Genomic DNA, 13,642 nt, shown 5'->3' with positions numbered 1-13,642 from the left:
CAGCCTCTCAATAACAGGATATACCCCTAGTTCCACCTCCGGTTTTAATGGATACTGTGGGATTTTTAGAGCTATCCTACCACTTTTTAGATTGACCATGACAGGGGCTACGTTTGCCATCAGTCCAGTGTCCTGTCCATCTCTGGTCCATAGTGAACCTGGTATTTCCAGCAACATCCCCTTTACTTGAGATGGACTGTGTTCTATAACAGTAGAGTGTAACATTAACCTTTGAGGGGTGTCCAATATGTCCTGTACCTCATGAGCGACCTTCTCGGGTATATCTAGGAACACACCATCTGAAGTACAGTATATGACACATCCCATTTTACATAGCAAGTCTCTCCCTAGCAAGTTAGTAGGAGCCGCTGCAGCCAAGAGAAACGAATGCTTAGTGTGCAGAGGCCCGATAGTAACTTCAGCGGGTTTAGTTAGAGGATAATGTAACACTTTTCCCTTTACCCCCATAGCTGGAATAGTTTTACTGGTCACCTGTAGATTGAAAGGAGAGGTTATCACAGATCGGGCCGCCCCTGTATCTACAAGAAAGGTTTGTTTCCTACCAGCTATGTCAACTATCATTTTTGGTTCTTCACTCTGACTCTCAGTTAACCTCACTGGCTGTAGACTACAGGTATGACCTGACCCCTAGCGCTGACTATCATTTTCTCACGCAGCATTTGCTGCTATAATATGCGCGGGTAGCTGTGTGTTCTCTTGCCTATGTGTGTTTCTCCGTGGAGGATACCTATATGATTCCCCCCTTGATTTTTTTCCCTTGCTTCTGGACAGAATCTCCTTATGTGTCCCTCTTTCTTACAGCGAAAACATACCATTACCTTATTACTTGGGTTGTATGCTTGGTATGTTTGTGGTTGTGTGTGTATTCCTTTTAAAGCCTGAATACTCACCGTCATCAACCTATCACCTTTCTCTTCTTTCTTTCTAAAGATATTTTTGTCATGTTCCACAGCAGACTCCCTAAGAGAGTCTACTGTGATACCTCTCCAATTACGTAATGAGGTTTGTACTCTGGTTTTTAAATGTTCCCTAAGACCATCCATTAACACTCCTACAGCTACTTCCCTGTGATGTGGATCCTCTCTTATGTCAGTTACTCCGGTAAAGTGTGTCATTGATACTAGTGCCCTAGAAAAATAGTCTGCTGCTGTTTCACTATCCTTTTGCTTAATGGTGAAAATCTTACTCCAATTTACCACTACTGGAAAATAGATGGCTAAGTGTTTGACAATTTGTGCTATATTTTTTTTGTTAATCTCATCAGTCAAGGTGTCATCTTCCTCCAACAAACAATCTTCAATAAATTTTTGTATGTTAGTATTGGGAGGAAGACACGCCCTCAACACTACACGCCAATCCTTATTGGTTGGTTCGTGGGCATTTCCTAAGTCTTTAACAAATTTCTGACACTTTGCCAACTCTTTTCTAGGATCTGGGAATTCAGTCATAATGGAACGTAATTCTGATCTAGTCCAGGGACAATGCATTGTAACATTTCTTAAAGGAACTACACCATCCTTATCCGGCTTCCCATTGGGAACTGATATTGTGCGGACTGGGTACGCACCCTCTGGTTCACTGACTTCAGGGGACACTACAGGATTTGCTGGTTCAAGATTTAGAATGCTTTCACTCCTAGTGATCACGCTACTCTCACCTATCTCAGCCATTTTCTCATACTTGCGCTGAGCTTCTAGTACATTAACAGCATGGGCAAGGGCCGAAATCACAGTGGGTTCATCTTCATCTTCTGATACACTTGTTTTAAACTGGCTTAAAACAGGATACAACTTAGCAATTTTCCTTTTTTCAGTTTTAATAACAGCTGTACTTACCGCTCCCACCACATAAGGTGGCAGGGGCGCGCTTGCGCTGAGTTCGCCACGCTTCTCAACGGCTACTTCCGCCGTGCACGCGCTTTTCGCCACGCCTACTTCCGCTGTGCATTCACTGCTCTGCCACGTGTTACCTTCCATTTGCCACAATTTTAAACAATCATTATGTCTATTTCTCACTTTTGTTGATTTAATCAACCACACTTTATCTTTTACATTATTTAGTACCTCTGAATAAAAACTTCCTATTGTTGGGAAAGGCCTATCACAATCTTTGGTCATCTTGACCCACGTGTCACAATACGCAGTTGCGTATGCACCATATTTCTTAAACATAAGGTACCTAGCTGACCCCAGCGGTCCTTCCTTAAGCAGCACAACATCAACCATCTCTAGCGTTTGCTTCACACCCATTGTGAAAACAACCTATTTCTCAACGCTGCGCAAAAAGACTTTTTACCTGTTCTCCTTTCAAACAGAACTTACTAGAGATTTTTTTTTTATCCGTGGACGGTTTCACAGGCTACGCCCACACACCTCCTAACACAGAAATATCACTATGGACAACAGAAATATCAGCTCCTCGATATCCTGGCTCTCCACAAAATTCTGTTGAGTATTACTGAACTGGTAGTGCCGGAGTTTACCCGTTTGTACCAGCGTAATTCCTCCAGCCGTTCAACCCAAGTCACAAGCACGGTTGTAAAACCATGCGGTCCGATCACACCGCTTAGCAATACTAACTATCGCTAAACCTTGCGATTGCCCTTGGGGAGAAAGTTTCCAAAAGCTTTTTAACTGTTCTCTTTTCAAACAGGGCTTTTGTTGCCAGTATACCTGCCTTGTATACTACCTCGGTTGCAAGCCCGCCTCGTCAAACGGCAACCGATGTCCCTGCCTTTTTGACAGTAAAACAACTTTCACTTCAAAATCATACAATCACCAAACACATACACCTTAGTTTTCTGCGCAGAAAATCAACAATGTTCCCAACAATAGTGATAATGTTTCAGAGACTTTCACAAGTGATTTATACTATGCATATATAACTATCAAATCGATTGTTTAACCAAGTGGCAAATCTACCGGAAGTTCGCGTACGCACAGCAGGAAATACACATACGCTAAGCAATGCAATACAGTTAAAACGCACAATGACAGTAAAAAGAAACAGTTTTCTCTTTTGTCCCTAGGTTCTAGTTAGCGTGCCCTAGATAATGCAAAACGGACATTCGGTTTCACAACACAGAGTAAAATTCAGGTTTTGAACACATTGCGTTCTTACCCGTATATGACGCGTCTCCACCCTTTGTTGCGGAACCGAAATCCGTTGGTCTTGCGTATCGTCGGCAACGAAACCTCCAAAGCTCACGAGCCCCCAAATTGTTATGTGCGTATTGTCGCTAACCAATAACGATTGTCGAACCTCGATTTGTGTTTCCAACGCACAAAGATTTATTCGCAAATAGTAGAATAATATGCTCAAGTGAAGTGATAATAAATACAGCCGTTACTTATCGCAGGCACTCTGGATCCAGTGTGCAGTCATTCAATCCTGAAGTCTGGGGACAAGATGTCTGAACACTAGATGTGAACCTGCTGCTTATATACACACAAAAATACAGTAACACAATGAAGATGGTATAGCTTGCATCTATTGGTCCAGGTCTCAGGAAGGTCCAAGGGGTTGTCAATCATTGGCTAGTTCATCCTAAGGAATCCAAAGGAGGGTGTCACCTCTCCAGGGGGTATGCTCGGCTCTTCCCACCAAGATTCCTTAGTCTTAAGTAGTTCATATTTCCATATCATTCATAACTTGTGTATGCACTCTGCGATTCCCTCGCAGAGTGAACCAAACAGTAGGATATGTAAAGAGGTTTATTATGATACCACTCGTGATATGATTCCTTCAACCTGTTCCGTGTATTTCACTAATATGCATGTAACTATAATATAACATATAAATACTACTATATTTCGACATAACTGACTATGTGTTGCAACTACCATTAATGTGTACTATTTTATTAGTATGCGTGTTTGTGCGAATGTATGGTAAAAGACCAAATACTGTTGTTGCCACGTGTAGTGGATGCGTACGCCCTTTCACGCCGTAGCGTGCCCCTGTACGTCGTAGCGTACCGTACGCATCTTTTCAGACAAAGACGACCAAGTTTGCTCAACTTTAATTGAAATGACTTTATCCAATTTGCTGACTTCGACAGCCCCTTATCTCCAGTGAAGGGCAATCTTTATGCTACAGCATACCAAGTCATTTTGGACAATGATATGCTTCCAACTTTGTGGCAACAGGTTGGGGAAGGCCATTTTCTATTTCTTCATGACTGTGCCCCAGTGCACAAAGCAAGGACTACAGAGACATGGTTTGATGAGTTCAGTGTGGAAGAACTTGACTGGCCCGCACAGAGCCCTGACCTCAACCCCATCAAACACCTTCAGGATGAACTGGAACGGAGAAAATGAGCCAGGCCTTCTCATACAACTTCATTGCCTGACCTCATAAATGCTCTACAGAATGAATGCAAAGACATCCAAGAAAAATTGAGCTGTTATTGCTGCAAAAGAGGGAACAACTCCATATTAAAGTATATGTCCTGACTGGAACTCACACTTAAAAGTCCAATAATAACCATGGAGCCTTTACAAATTTTTCATGCAATATATCAACAAATGTACAGCACTCAGTGGTTTAATGGAAAAAGCATTCAAAAAAACAATATCCGTGTGTGCAAAGGGGAGGAGGATCAGCTGAGAGGCACTTTGTGCGTAACCAAGGCAACCCAGATGCTTGCCTGGAGATGAAAAAGCATAAATGACAGCCCAAACTGTAGCAGTGATAGGATAGGACAAATATTAATACTAGAAAAACAGTGCTCATGCGACAGACGCAAGCTACATAAGGGCGCAAGAAGAAAAACTAGCATGCATAATCCTCCAACTTAGGGCAGATCCACACTTCCCATATGAAAAATGTGCCTCTCAGACACTCTTCCTTGAGGGCTGGGGATATATATTAGTGTAAGTGTATGTATGTGTGTATCTATATGTATTGTCGCAAGATGAGATTAGGAGTGACTTCTCCTGAAGTAAATGCCTTGGTACAAGTAGCCAGAGCTAGTTTTATTTAGCAGCGTAAAATAAACAAAACTAACACAGTAACAATTTTCTACTCTAAGGTGTAAGAACCTAATATCACACACAAAATAAGAGAACTTACAGGTGATAATGGCAGTCTTACTCAGCAGGCCTCTGACCTGTTCCCCAGACAGTGAGAGACCAAGACAACAGCCTCACAGCCTTTTATCTACACCTCACAGGTGCAACTTAATTGGCTAGCACAGCGGTTCCCAAAGTGTTCCAAAGTGTTCGGGAAAGCCAGAAAAACAAAAAATAAACTCACCAATCCGCGCGGCACCAGGACCCAGCATCCTCCTCTCTCACGCAGCTTGTCACTATAGTGACAAGCTGCGAGAGAGAGAGGGAGAATACTGCCTATATACAGTATATCTATTGTAACAAAAGGAGGCATTTAGCTGGCAATATGCAGAGAAAGCAGGGAAGTAAAGTAAAACATTTGTGCAGCAATGCACCTAGATTGAATGTAAAGACCTATGTGTAACAAACAATAGTTTAAGTTTGGTTAACTTACATGCAGAGAAATCCTTCCTCTCAGCAAACAGACAGGGTGTATCTCTTTAGTGGAATTACAGAGCCGGTGATGGGCGTTTCCTTTTAAAGAGAAGGTGGGTGTGTCACCTGTCCATCAAGCTAAGGCTGGGGGAGGAGTATCAGATATAAAAGCTTGTTTACATCATTTGTGCACTGAGACCAATGCTGGGTGAGCTGGCTGGTCCTGAGAGAGAGCTGGACTATGTATAGCTAGTGTTTAGGGTCTCCGTGATTGCTGTGCAAGTATACGGTGTCAAAACATTTACCATCCTGACAATAAAGCACCATAAAAAGGAAGAAGTTGTTCGCGTGTGCTTCAGCAGTAGCGGGCTCTTGCCACAAGTGGTGTCAGGAGTGGGATACTCCAAGAAGCAAGTTTCTGCTACCCAACCCGTGCAGATGTCAACATGGAGGAAGTACTGAGAACCCTCGTGAATGTGGCCACTGCGCAGCAACAGCAGCAAGCTCAGATGCTACGAGTTGCCGAGGCACAGGTGGAAAACACAAGGCTCTTAAGAGAAGAGTTAAGCCAGGTGAGACATGACAGAAATGAACCACTTGGTCCTGTTCTCCAAAAAATGTTGCCAGGTGATGACATAGAAGCATATCTCATGTCCTTTGAGAGACTTGCAAAAAGGGCAAAATGGCCTCCTAAAGATTGGGCTGAGAGGCTGGCGCCATATCTGACTGGTGAAGTTTAGCGAGCGTATATGGATCTAGATGAGGAACGAGCCTCTGATTATTTGTGCCTAAAGTCTGAGATATTGGCTCGCATTGGAGTTTCCGGGCCAGGCCGAGCCCAGCGCTATCACCAATGGCGCTATGTTAAAGAAAAACCGGTCAGAGCGCAAGTGGCTGAGCTTTCTAAAATTTTAAAGAAATGGCTGCAGCCTGAGGAGAATTCGCCTTCTCGGATTATTGAAGTTTTGGCGATAGATCACTGCATCCGGGGGCTGAACCGCGATTTGCAAAGGTGGGTTCTGCAATCAGAACCACGAACTTATGAAGAGCTTGCCCCCGTGGTAGAAAGGTTTTGTGCGCTACAGCAAATGACTAAAGAACCTGCATTTGTGCCAAAGACGCTGCCACGCCAAAAGCCAGGTTTAACAATCCTTGCTACGGACAGAGGGCCAGGTGCAAAGCCGTCTAATCTAACGTGTTTTGAATGTGGTGAGCCAGGCCACTTTAAGGCAGAGTGTCCTAAACTACCGGAACCCATGGACTGTTCCGTGGCACATATTGGGCCTGATTTTCCTAGCTGTTTTACCATGAGTCCCACATCAGGAAGTCCTTGTTTGTTCCGGGTGACTGTGCTAATCAACCAGAACCTTGTTCTGGCCTTGGTTGACTCGGGGAGTGAACTCTCATTGGTTTCCAGCTCTGCCTTACCCGACACCATAACTTCTCGGTTGCCCAAGGTGAAGGTTCTTTGCGTACATGGCACGACAGAAGAGTATGAAAGAACAATACTACCAGTCACACTCAAAGACAAAACTGTTATGGTGGTAGCTGCCATAGCACCTAAACTCCCATATCCACTCATTTTGGGGCGAGACTTTCCCCTTTTTAATGATGTCCTCGGTGAGCGGATCCGGCATGACATGCCGGCAACTGATGCAACGGTCGGAAGCCCGGTCTTAAAGGAACCGCCTAAAGATCCACAACATCTGGACATCGATCTTTGGGAACCGCCAAACCGGAATGCCATCCTGGGAGTCACAGCAGGAGTTCCACAAAAGCATCCACCTGTGGGGAAACATGGACAGTCCAAACTAGCATTGGTCGGTGATGTCGCAGATGAGCCCACCCCGCCTGTCAGTGAGGATACGGACTGGTCCGCAATACCAATTTTGTTTCCTCTGCAGGACTTTGCTCGAGACCAACTTAATGATGCCACTTTGGAACATGCCTTTAAAAGTGTGACTGAGGTAAATGGGGTAGCGAAAGCCGCCCAGCCTGCAGAAGGTATACCATATTTTATTGTTAAAAATAATTTCCTGTATAGAGTTGCTAATGGGCAGGGGGAAAAAGTAGAACAATTAATGGTTCCTCAGGTCCATGTAACCCTAGTGTTAAAAGCAGCACACACACATGTCTGTGGGGGACACCTAGGGGAGGATAAAACACGGGAACGAGTTCTGCTTAGGTTTTACTGGCCCGGGGTACACATGGCAGTGAAAAAGTATTGCCGGTCCTGTCCCATTTGTCAGAGAATCTGTCCCAAACCCATGTACAGGGCACCTCTCATTCCAATACCAATAGTACAAGTTCCCTTTGAACGGATAGCTATGGACCTTGTGGGACCACTGGAAAAATCCGCACGTGGGCACCAATATATACTAGTGGTGCTTGACTATGCAACCAGGTATCCAGAGGCAATTCCCCAACGAAACATAAAGTCCAGCACCATAGCTAGAGAACTTGTATTGATGTTTACACGCTTGGGAATACCCAAAGAAATTCTCACAGATCAGGGTACTCCATTCATGTCTAAACTGATGAAGGACATGTGCCAGTTGCTAGGGGTTAAGGCGCTTCACACCTCTGTATACCATCCACAAACAGATGGCTTGGTGGAACGCTTTAACCGCACTTTAAAGCACCTGCTCAGGAAATCAGTGGCTCAAGAGAAAAAAGATTGGGACACTCTTATTCCCTATTTGATGTTTGCCATCCGTGAGGTACCTCAAGCTTCAACAGGGTTTAGTCCCTTTGAGTTATTGTTTGGGAGACAGCCCAGGGGTATCTTGGATATGTTAAAAGAAGGGTGGGAGCAGCAAGGTCCCAGGGAGCCAAATCTGGTACAATTTGTGTCCCAAATGTATGAGAGGCTAGGAAAGATAGGGTCCATTGTGCAGCAACATGTAAAAGAGGCTCAGGAAGACAGAGAAAAAGTTATGATAAAAGTGCTGTTGTTCGATCTTTCAAGCCTGGGGACAAGGTCCTAGTCCTGGTTCCCACCCAGGAAAGCAAACTTTTCGCCCATTGGCAGGGTCCATATGAAGTTCTAGAGGCTGTCCGTCCTGTCAATTACAGAGTCCACCAGTTAGGTAGGAGAAGGGAGGAGCAAATATACCATGTTAACCTCCTTAAACCTTGGCATGATGAGGAAACCTCTCCTCAGGTAGTGAGTACTGCCATTGAAAAGTCTGAAGTGCCCATAGAGCCAGCTTTGTCCATTCAGCAGAGACAACAGACTGAAGAAATGATTCGCCGGAACAGGGATGTCTTCTCTTCCATTACTGGGTGCACTACCTTAATCGAACACGACATTGTCACTGCGCCAGGAGTCATTGTAAAGCAGAAGCCATATTGTATTCCCGAAGCCAGACGGGTGGACGTGAGAAAGGAGGTCGAGAAGATGCTCTAGTTAGATGTGATTGAAGAGTCCACTAGTGAGTGGAATAGTCCCATTGTGCTTGTCCCGAAACCCAATGGGACAATTAGGTTCTGCAATGACTTTAGGCGCCTAAACAGTATGTCGCAATTTGATGCCTATCCAATGCCACGTGTGGATGAACTAGTGGAAAATCTTGCTGGTAACAATTATTTGACAACCCTTGATCTAACAAAGGGTTATTGGCAAGTTCCCCTGACTTCCACGGCCAAGCTAAAGACTGCATTTTCCACCCCTAATGGTCTCTATCAATATAAAGTCCTACCCTTTGGATTGCATGGGGCACCTGCCACCTTCCAAAGGGCCATGAATAAATTGCTACGACCTCACACAGCTTATGCAGCCGCTTACCTAAACGATATAGTGATTTATACCCAAGACTGGGGATCACATTTAGCCAAAGTTGAGGCGGTCTTAGCTTCATTAAGGTCAGCAGGGTTAACAGCTAACCCAGAGAAATGTGCTATAGCCATGAGAGAAGCCAAATATTTGGGGTACGTTGTTGGTCGAGGGCATGTCAAACCCCAGCTAGACAAAGTGGAGGCAGTCAAAAATTGGGCAAGACCAGAGAAAAAGTCACAGTTAAGAACCTTTTAAGGCTTAGTAGGTTACTACAGGTGGTTTGTAAGCCACTTCGCCACTAGAGCTGCTCCACTAACGGACATGTTAAAAAAAAGTTGTCCAGATAGATTAACCTGGTCTGACTCTGCAGAAACCGCCTGGTCTGATCTTCGGTTAGCTCTTTGTTCCTCCCCAGTTCTACAAGCACCGGATTTTACCCAGAGTTTCTTCCTCCAAACTGATGCTTCTGGTGTTGGCTTAGGTGCAGTCCTGTCACAGAAGAAGAATGGAGTAGAAAATCCTGTCCTGTACCTAAGCCGTAAGTTGCTTCCAAGGGAACAAAAATATGCCACTGTGGAGAAAGATTGTCTCGCCATAAAATGGGCTACAGAAGCTCTGCGCTATTATCTCCTAGGCAGAGAGTTCACCTTAATAACAAACCATGCACCATTGAGATGGATGCAGAACAACCGGGAGGTAAATGCCAAGGTAACCCGCTGGTTCTTGGCACTGCAACCTTTCAAGTTCTCAGTACAACATAGACCTGGAATTCTACACAAAAATGCAGATGCGTTGTCACGAAAATATGCGCTCCTCGTGAAGTCCGCGTCCCCCTACTTGGAGACGCTAGGGGGAGGGATATGTAACAAAAGGAGGCATTTAGCTGGCAATATGCAGAGAAAGCAGGGAAGTAAAGTAAAACATTTGTGCAGCAATGCGCCTAGATTGAATGTAAAGACCTATGTGTAACAAACAATAGTTTAAGTTTGGTTAACTTACATGCAGAGAAATCCTTCCTCTCAGCAAACAGACAGGGTGTATCTCTTTAGTGGAATTACAGAGCCAGTGATGGGCGTTTCCTTTTAAAGAGAAGGTGGATGTGTCACCTGTCCATCAAGCTAAGGCTGGGGGAGGAGTATCAATTATAAAAGCTTGTTTATATCATTTGTGCACTGAGACCAATGCTGGGTGAGCTGGCTGGTCCTGAGAAAGAGCTGGACTATGTATAGCTAGTGTTTATGGTCTCCATGATTGCTGTGCAAGTATACGGTGTCAAAACATTTACCATCCTTACAATAAAGCACCATAAAAAGGAAGAAGTTGTTCGCGTGTGCTTCAGCAGTAGCGGGCTCTTGCCACACTATATAATATACATGTGGGGAAAGAGTCAATTTGGGCATAAATGTCGCAGCAATATTTTTAGAGGAACTGTGGTCCATTCTTGCATTGTACGGACAGTAAGGTGTCGCCGTGGTTAACACTGCTGCCTCATAGCAGGAAACAACTATTTGACTACAGTTTGTATGGTTTCCCTGTGTTTGCTTCGCTGTTCTCCCACAGTGCAAAGACATAGCGGTAGGTTAACTGGCTGCTGAGAAAACGGACCATACTGTGTTTGCATATCTTGTAGAGAATTTAAACTGTAATCTCCAATGGGGCAGGGACTGTACTGATATGAATGGTTAAATATTCTCTGTTAAACGCTGTGTATTGTATTGTGGCTCTATATCAAATAATAATAATGCTATGTTTTATCATTGCTTTAATTCTTGTGTATTGTTTGTGGTCCATTCTCCAATCCTCCTGTGTCCGGTCATAATCCCTTGCTGATCATTCCATTATCAAGAGTAAGCTTTCCTTTTCTAAACAGTCAGCCACGAAATCAAACATTCCAAATCGCTGGCTTACTCAGAACTCTGGTAGAACGCAGGAGAAAAGCTATTAAATTATATCCTGGGCATCCGGAGCTGTTCTCATTATTATTTTCTATTCAATGGCAGGAGCAGATTTGCATAAATTTTCACCAGGATTTTTCACAGTAGCCCCTATGATATCATAGGGCCACTTTAGGATATATATATATATATATATATATATATATATATATATATATATATATATATATGTCACATTATTGTTTGTGAACAACATTCAAGAAGAAAACAATTGAACCAAAATTGTCCGCACACCCAAGCCGCGAAACGAAACCTGCAATGTGTAGGCAATATTCATATATCCTTGTCTGTACCACTTTTTGCCATTGTAAAGTGGGACTGTCTTGCAAAAATCGGGCTTGTTATGGGAGTGTATGGAACATGGAGAACACAGGAACATGTGTGTATGGAGAGAGGGTATGTTGGTAAACTTAGATCTGAAAACAAACGAGAGGACAGGACAGATATACTGTATACTCTGCTAAACAGCATATTAGGGAGGGAATTTGACAATGATCAAATATAAGAACAAGTGACCAGCTGTAAAGCAAATCACAGCATCTGAAATGCATTTTTCTTCACTGAACCCTTAAATACTCTGCACTAGGCCAAGCGTCCAAAGATCCTGTGATTCTAGCTAACACGGCATCCCACCATGTACTGTAATGTTCCCAGATGTATGGTCCTATCAAGCTGGAGTCTACGTACTGGAAGTGAATTATTTTTATTGTATACCATGTACTTACTAAACCAAGGAATTTTAATGTATAACAACCCAGATGTTCTGTTTCTAGAGAATTTCAGGAATTTCCCTCTTAAAAACCATCAATAAAAACAGGGCATGCTATTTATACTACTATTTTGACGTTTTTGCTAATCTAATTGGCACTATTTTTGGAGCACCAAGGATCTCTTCGTTTTGCAAAAAAATGGAGCAGGATACGTACCACAAATACACCAGAGGAGCCATCAGCTAGCTAAAAATCCTGTTGAAAAACTGCAGATTTACCGAGACAATGAATATTTTACTATACAGACGTTTTTCACAGCATCAGCTTTCTCCAGGTTGAGTATCTTTTAGTTCAATTAATCAATATCACATTCTACTGCCTTCTCTCCGTCCCAAGCTAGTGGTGTGTATTTTTTTCTCACAAAATATGACATAGGGAGATGTAGCTGTGGCTGTATTAATCCACTATTGAATACTGTAGTATTTGGTGACACAGTGGGCCTGATTCATTAAGTAAAAAAATTGTGTGCTTCATGAAAAAACAGACAGTATTTAACTTATGTGCAAAATAGAAAACTAGTTTGCACCCCTTGCATTGCAACATGGTTTTGTACAGGAAACTGCTTACTCAATTTTTTTACTTAACGTCCTTATTGAATCAGGCCCACTATTTTATTTCAACTAACAATTTTTTAAAGACGAGTGATCATTTCTCTTAATGCTGAACTATACTAAATCACACAGACTAAAAAAAAATAAACATACAAAGCGGGTTAACAGTCAGAAACAATTAGAGGGGAAAATGTAAAAGACACAAGGGCTTAATACATTAAGGAAAATAAGGCAAAAAAAGGAGTCAATTTTCCCTGGACATACCATGGTACAATATAAGGGATGCAAATTAGTTTATTATTTTGGCCAAGTGGTTAGCACTTCTGCCTCACAGCGCTGGGGTCATGAGTTAAATTCCCAACCATGGCCTTATCTGTGTGGAGTTTGTATTTTCTCCCTGTGTTTGCGTGGGTTTCTTCCGGGTTCTCCAGTTTCCTACCCACACTCCAAAAACATACTGGTAGGTTAATTGGCTACTATCAAAATTGACCCTAGTCTCTCTCTCTCTGTCTGTGTGTGTATGTGTGTTAGGGAATTTAGACTGTAAGCTCCAATGGGGCAGCAACTGATGTGAGTGAGTTCTCTGTACAGCGCTGCAGAATCGGTGGCGCTATATAAATAAATGATGTTGTTGATTATTTTGCATTATTGCACATAAGTGAAATACTTGCTGTTTTTTCATGTAGCACACAAATACTTGTTAGTTTTATTTTTACACTGAAAATTAAAATTGATCTAGGACAGAACGTACCTTAACTATAAATCTACCATCACATTTTAAATTTATCCCCCCCTTCAATGCAACATGATTTTTGCCAAGGTGCAAAGTTACTCCTATTTTTTTGCTTTTCTTTCTGTAATGAATCAGGCCCTAGGTCCTTAAAATGAGTAGAGGCACGGAGTGCAGTATGGGATGAGCCTTGGGATGGGGTAGGGTTGCAAAGATGTGTCCTAAACCTGTGATACCTCCAGGTCATCAGCAGCAGCAGCGGCACAGAGCTTTGTTCATGGCTAGAGCTCCCAAAACAGCTGTATCCACCTCAGACTATATAGGCATTACTAATGTACTTGGCCTACTCTT

This window comes from Mixophyes fleayi, assembly GCF_038048845.1.
Source record: "Mixophyes fleayi isolate aMixFle1 chromosome 4 unlocalized genomic scaffold, aMixFle1.hap1 SUPER_4_unloc_2, whole genome shotgun sequence".
Classification (NCBI taxonomy): domain Eukaryota; kingdom Metazoa; phylum Chordata; class Amphibia; order Anura; family Limnodynastidae; genus Mixophyes; species Mixophyes fleayi.
Note: the sequence above shows the minus strand (reverse complement) of the source record.